This window comes from Crassostrea angulata, chromosome 6 (genome assembly GCF_025612915.1).
Source record: "Crassostrea angulata isolate pt1a10 chromosome 6, ASM2561291v2, whole genome shotgun sequence".
NCBI classification, from domain to species: Eukaryota; Metazoa; Mollusca; class Bivalvia; order Ostreida; family Ostreidae; genus Magallana; species Magallana angulata.
The window spans coordinates 52,442,488-52,448,812 of record NC_069116.1 but is presented as its reverse complement, the minus strand read 5'-3'; the positions used below and the strand labels follow the sequence as shown (position 1 = coordinate 52,448,812).

The following is a 6,325-nucleotide window of genomic DNA, read 5'->3' as shown; positions in this document are numbered from 1 at the left end:
TTACAAATATTCTTCTCATAAACTATTAGGCCAGGAAAGCTCAAATTTGAGTGGAAGCATCCTCAGATAGTGTACATTCAAGTTTGTTCAAATCATGGTAACCGGGGGTAGGGTGGGGCCACAATGGGGGGATCAAGTTTTACAAAGGAATATATAGAGAAAATCTTTAAAAATCTTCTTTTCAAAAACTATTTGGCCAGGAAAGCTCAAATTTGAGTGGAAGCATCCTCAGATAGTGTAGATTCAAGTTTGTTCAATTCATGGTCCCCGGGGGTAGGGTGGGCCACAATTAGTGGATAAATTTTTATACAGGAATTTATAGAGAAAATCTTTAAAAAAAATTCTTTTAAAAACTATTTGGCCAAAAAAACTCAAATTGGCGTGTAACCATCCTCAGATAATGTAGATTCAAGTTTGTTCAAATCATGGTCCCTGGGGGTAGGGCGGGGCCACAATGGGGGATAAATTTTTATATATAGAGAAAATCTTTAAAAATCTTCTTCTCAAAACTATTAGGCCAGGAAAGCCCAAATTTGAGTGGAAGCATCCCCAGATCATATAGATTCAAGTTTGTTTAAATAATAGTCCAGGGGCATGGGGAGGCCACAATGGAGGATGAATTTATACATAGGAATATATAGAGAAAATCTTTAAAAATCTTCTTTTTAAAGACTATTTGGCCAGAAAAAGCTTAAACTTGTGTAGAGGCATCCTCGGGTAGTGTAAATTCAAGTTTGCAAAAGCACAGTCCCTAGTGATAGGGCGGGGCCGTGATGGCGGTTTGAATTTTTACATAGGAATATATAGAGAAAATCTTTGAAAATATTCTGGGAAAGTTTTCGGTCCAAAACTCAGTACTTAGTGTGAAAGCACAGGTTATGCAGATTTAAGTTTGATGAAACCATGATTCCCTAGAGAAAAGTGAGGCCACGAAATGGGGGTGGGGGTATATAGGAATAGAGAAAAATCTTCTTACAGGTACAACAACAAAAAGGGCTTGGTATTTACCAAAAATAGAGATGGATAAAAATTGACAGATTTTCAATTTTTTTTTAGAAAGATCTATTGTACTTAGTTGTCAAGATATTTTGATACTGTAATGCTAATTTGATCAGAATTAAGGCAATTGTTGCTCAGGTGAGCGATGTGGACCCTGGGCCTCTTGTTTCCTCAATATTTCCGAGGATTAGTTTGCCCCCCCCCCCCCCACTTTCAATTTGCTTCCGACGCCAGTGAACGATATCTTTTCTCGTATTTACTAGATAAAAATATTTTTATGAGGCCCTATTTGTCTTTCGTAGATTTTAGTTTTCATGCAAAGAACTTTCCAGAACGGGTCGTTATGGAAGCACAAGCAAATATTTTCGAAAACCAGGGCTGCGTTCAAGATCGTAGCTGCTACGTAGGGCTACGCGGTTGAACGGTAAACTAACCTGTAGCCACTCCGTAGATATTCGTTGCCTAAATATTTTATGCTTAGCATCAAATTCAAGATTGCCACCTTCGTTACCATTTTGTAAGAAACATAAGATCTAACCGTTATTAGTATTATATAACCAGTAGTGATGTTTTGTTTATCCTATAAGTTATAAAGAAATTTATAATGTATATTTTCACTTGAAATTAACAAATTATGTCGATATATTTGCATATGCATTGTTCTTTTTCACTGTAAGTCCATACGGAGGAACTGCAATTATTTTTCTATAATCGCAATTGCTCTGTCTGTATACTATGACGCCATAAAGGTGTGACGTCATATATTTCCAACTCGAATGAGAGACCTAACGGCTAACCTACGGTCCGGTCAACAGACATTTAGATATTATGTACGACTTAACGGTCAGGCTACCTGCTGTGATCTTGAACGCAGCCCAGCTTGTCGCTAACGGGAGATTATCAAGAAAAGGAAACGAAAGTACAAAATCTACTGAATGTATGGGCAACGAAGAGTCACCAAAGAAGGTAAGATATATTTTCCAATTATTGTATATTGTGTTTGTGCCAATAACATATCTCATTATTACGAGAAAAAATCTTGTAATTACGAGCAGAGACATAAATACATGTAACAATAATTAGGCCTATAAATTTTATGTCTCTGTTACGAGGTAATTATCTCGTAATTACAAGAAAAGAACCCATTATTACAGGAAAGATTTATATAAAATGGTGCGTTTGTGAAAAGACCTCCTAGTCGACTGGATCACCCTTTCAGTCTATCGTTTTCTTTCCAGAAAGGTTCATTTAATTTTGATTAATTTTTAGCTCACCTGAGCTGAAAGCTCAAGTGAGCTATTCTGATCACATTTTGTCCGTCGTCCGTTTGTCCGTCCGTCTGTAAACTTTTTACATTTTGAACTTCTTCTCTAAAACTGCTTATCCAATTTCAACCAAATTTGGCACAAAGCATAAGGGAGGGCGAATATAAATTGCAGAAATAAAAGTCCGATATTCAAAGCAGAGAAAACCTTGAAACTGTAGAAAAAAGGGGGTGCATTTTTAAAAATCTTCTTCTCAAGAACTACTGAGTCCAATTCAACGTAGTTTAGCATAAATTATCCTTATGGGAAGGAAAATTTAAATTGCAAAAATTAAGGAATAATTCTGTTTCAAATCTGAGTTATTACGAAAATAATAATAAAGGAAAGGCGTGTTTCAATCAGTTTAATAGCTTCGGGTTCGGCATCCAGTAAAATGGGTAGGCAAGACTTGGCCTGAGCAAAACAAAAGATTGGCAGTTATTAATCTGCCAATCTTATTAAAATTTCAGGATATTTGATGGACCAGTATATTTGAATTCGCTGTAGATATTGCTGCAAAATAATGGGTATTTGGAATTGACGATTGCCAATCTGCCCCGGCTTTTATTTTGCCACGGCTCGGGTTTGCATACCCATTTTACCAAGACTCGTATTTTCTAAAATGAGGTTCTTTGTTTAAAGCAGCCATGACATTATACGAAAAAGGGTCGATCTGACTATAATGAATTTGCTTGTTGTGCAACAGTTCGCGTATGAAGGGAAATTTTTGAAACATGCAAAATATATTGGTGCCGATTTTGTGAAGTAAAATGAGGCTAAAGATTTCAATGCGTTGACAGTTTTCACACATGACGTTGGTGTTAGCTTGTTCTGATTTTCGTTTCCACTATTTATGCTTTGTAACCTAGGAACTATTGTCTGTATTTCATGATTTTCACGTATCAAATCAAACAGAGACTTCGAATAATCAAACAGTTAACCTGATGTATCAAAAAAGTACTAAAATACAATTCATTCTATCGGTAATTCGGCATTATCTTTTGCGTAATGGTAGCTAGATTAATGCAAAAGGTTTTGTTAAGAAGCTCGGCATTTTCTCGAGTTTATTCAGTTTAAATAGAGTTTGATACCGCTGACGGAAATATGTAGGTATATATACATGTATATATATGATTCATTTCGAGAAAATAAATTGTGTTCTTTATTTGTTATAGTGCATGTTTCTTGTGTTTAATTGTTTACAATTTCTATTTACTAACCATATTTGAGTGTTAAGCTTCGAATTATAAGCAAGATACAGAGATTTGCTCACAATTCTATGTTTGTACACAGATCTTAAGGCCAGCATTTTTTTATTTTTAGGTTTACGAACATCAAAATGATAAAGTTCTGTACGAGGAGGAAATAAAAATAAAAATAAAATTAAATTTTGACCAACAGTTTTTTAGCTCACCTGAGCTGAAAGCTCAAGTGAGCTATTCTGATCACATTTTGTCTGTCGTCCGTCTGTCCGTCTGTCCGTCCGTCTGTCCGTAAACTTTTCACATTTTCAACATCTTCTCAAGAACTACTAGGCCAATTTCAACCAAACTTGGCACAAATCATCCTTAGGCAAAGGGGATTCAAAGTTGTGAAAATTAAGGGCCACACCCGTTTTCAAGGGGAGATGATTAGAAATTAATGAAAAATTTCGAGAAATTTTCAAAAATCTTCTTCTCAAGAACCAGAAAGCCAGGAAAGCTGAAACTTGTGTGGAAGCATCATCAGGTAGTGTAGATTCAAAGTTGTGAAATTCATGACCCCTGGGGGTAGGGTGGGGCCACAATGGGGGGTCGAAGTTTTACATAGAAATATATAGAGTAAATCTTTAAAAATCTTCTTCTCAGAAACTAAACAGCCAGGAAAGCTGAAACTTGTGTGGAAGCATCCTCAGGTAGTGTAGATTCAAAGTTGTGAAAATCATAACCCCCGAGTGTAGGGTGGGGCCACAATGGGGGGTCGAAGTTTTACATAGGAATATATAGAATAAATCTTTAAAAATCTTCTTCTCAGAAACTAATCAGCCAGGAAAGCTGAAACTTGTGTGGAAGCATCCTCAGGTAGTGTAGATTCAAAGTTGTGAAAATCATAACCCCCGGGTGTAGGGTGGGGCCACAATGGGGGGTCGAAGTTTTACATAGGAATATATAGAATAAATCTTTAAAAATCTTCTTCTCAGAAACTAATCAGCCAGGAAAGCTGAAACTTGTGTGGAAGCATCCTCAGGTAGTGTAGATTCAAAGTTGTGAAAATCATGATCCCTGGGGTTAGGTTGGGGCCACAATGGGGGGTCGAAGTTTTACATAGGAATATATAGAATAAATCTTTAAAAATCTTCTTCTCAGAAACTAATTAGCCAGGAAAGCTGAAACTTGTGTGGAAGCATCCTCAGGTAGTGTAGATTCAAAGTTGTGAAAATCATGGTCCCTGGGGTTAGGTTGGGGCCACAATGGGGGGTCGAAGTTTTACATAGGAATATATAGAGTAAATCTTTAAAAATCTTCTTCTCAGAAACTAATCAGCCAGGAAAGCTGAAACTTGTGTGGAAGCATCCTCAGGTAGTGTAGATTCAAAGTTGTGAAAATCATGATCCCTGGGGGTAGGGTGAGGCCACATTGGGGGGGGGGGGAAGGGTGTTAAAATTTTACAAATGAATATATAGAGTAAATCTTTAAAAATCTTCTTCTCAGAAACTAATCAGCCAGGAAAGCTGAAACTTGTGGGAAGTATCCTCAGGTAGTGAAGATTCAAAGTTGTGAAAATCATGACCCCTGGGGGTACATATTGTAGGGTGAGGCCACATGGGGGGGGGGATGTTAAAGTTTTACATAGGAATAAAGAGTAAATCTTTAAAAATCTTCTTCTCAGAAACTAATCAGCAAGATGATTCTTTATAATTGTTAAGACTTTGGCTCCAGGACAATTCTTCGGCCTCACAAGAAGGTTCAGAGTTTGATGTAGCTAAATATCCCATATATAAACAATTGTAAAGGATCTTTTTGAGAACTGCAATACTCAACATGTGATATGACTATAAAATTGAAGCAGGCAGCTATTTTTTCATTAGAATCTTTTTGTATTACTGTTTTGGGTTATTGCCCTTGATTTATTGATTCTTGATTATTTTAATTAATGCATCCACTGTTAACCAATTAATGTGATGATTATTTTTATACAATGATAAATATTCAATGTATATAAGTTGTTCTGCATAAGTAGTTTTTGGTTAGGCTGGATTAGTTTGTTTATTTTTGATTTCCAATATTTAGATACTATGAATTATTTTAGGCTGGCACATATATAGGGACAGTGTCTATTGCATTGCAACGAGCGACTGTTTGGGGTTAAACTTGAACAGGTACGGAGAGATTAAGGGTGTTGACATCCCTGCTCTTTCTAATCTTCGTGTTTTTCTAACCAACGATACAGAATGTGCGGTCATTTCTGCCCTGTATTGCATGAATACAAGTGTGCGGTCATACCTGCTTGTATTGGTGGTGGTTGTGGCGGAGCACTAGTGTATGGTCATCCCTGCTGGTGTTCTGGCCTTTCTAGCGCAAGTGTGCGGCACTCCCTGCGTTAGGTTCAGCTGTTGGCGCAAGTGTGAGGTCATCCCTGCTTGCGTTATCTCTGCTTGCATTAACGTTGGTACCTGTTGAGTTGTGTAGGTGTGCGGTCATCCCTGCCTGCATAACGTTGAGTCCCTATATATGTGCAGGAGCGGTGATTAAAGTCTGCTCTTGTAAATATTTTCAGCAATCAGGCTTATCCGAGTTCCAAGGGGGAAAAATGGATTTTATTTATACAGGATCTACATGTATTAATGTACATTGTCCAGATTGTATTATGACTCCATTAAGCTGACTTTATCATACCTATTGTTCCTCAGGTGAGCGATGTGGCCCATGGGCCTCTTGTTTAGGTTTCAAACCACAAAACTGTAAAGTTTTATATGAGGAAAAATTGGGGGGGGGGGGTTTGACATCATCTTTATTCTAATAATATAATGAATGGCAACTTCA

The 6,325-nt window shown here is 37.1% G+C and overlaps 1 protein-coding gene across 1 annotated transcript in view; it reads left to right on the top strand.

The window, feature by feature from the left end:
• The first annotated feature begins 1,842 nt into the window (after positions 1–1,842).
• LOC128188634 (sterile alpha motif domain-containing protein 9-like) overlaps positions 1,843–6,325 on the top strand; it is a 53,209-nt gene continuing 48,726 nt past the window's right edge. The window contains exon 1 of the mRNA XM_052859800.1: positions 1,843–1,965. The gene's annotated coding sequence lies outside the window, so the exon portion shown is untranslated. The remainder of the gene's footprint in view (positions 1,966–6,325) is intronic.